Genomic DNA, 237 nt, shown 5'->3' with positions numbered 1-237 from the left:
GGGGGGTATAGGGGACTTTGGGGATAGTATTTGAAATGTAAATGAAGTAAATACCTAATAAATTTGGGAAAAAAGAGAAATAATAATCTTTGCCATATAACATGACTTTTCTCTGGTATTTTCTTAATTTTTAGATTAAAAACCACAAAAAATTGCATTTCTATATCAAGTGATTTGATCATTTGACTTGTAGGAAATGCTGACTTTCGAAGTCACTCTCTGAAAGAACTTGGTGGT

Source organism: Mus pahari, chromosome 8 (assembly GCF_900095145.1).
Source record: "Mus pahari chromosome 8, PAHARI_EIJ_v1.1, whole genome shotgun sequence".
In the NCBI taxonomy this organism is placed as follows: Eukaryota; Metazoa; Chordata; class Mammalia; order Rodentia; family Muridae; genus Mus; species Mus pahari.
Note: the sequence above shows the minus strand (reverse complement) of the source record.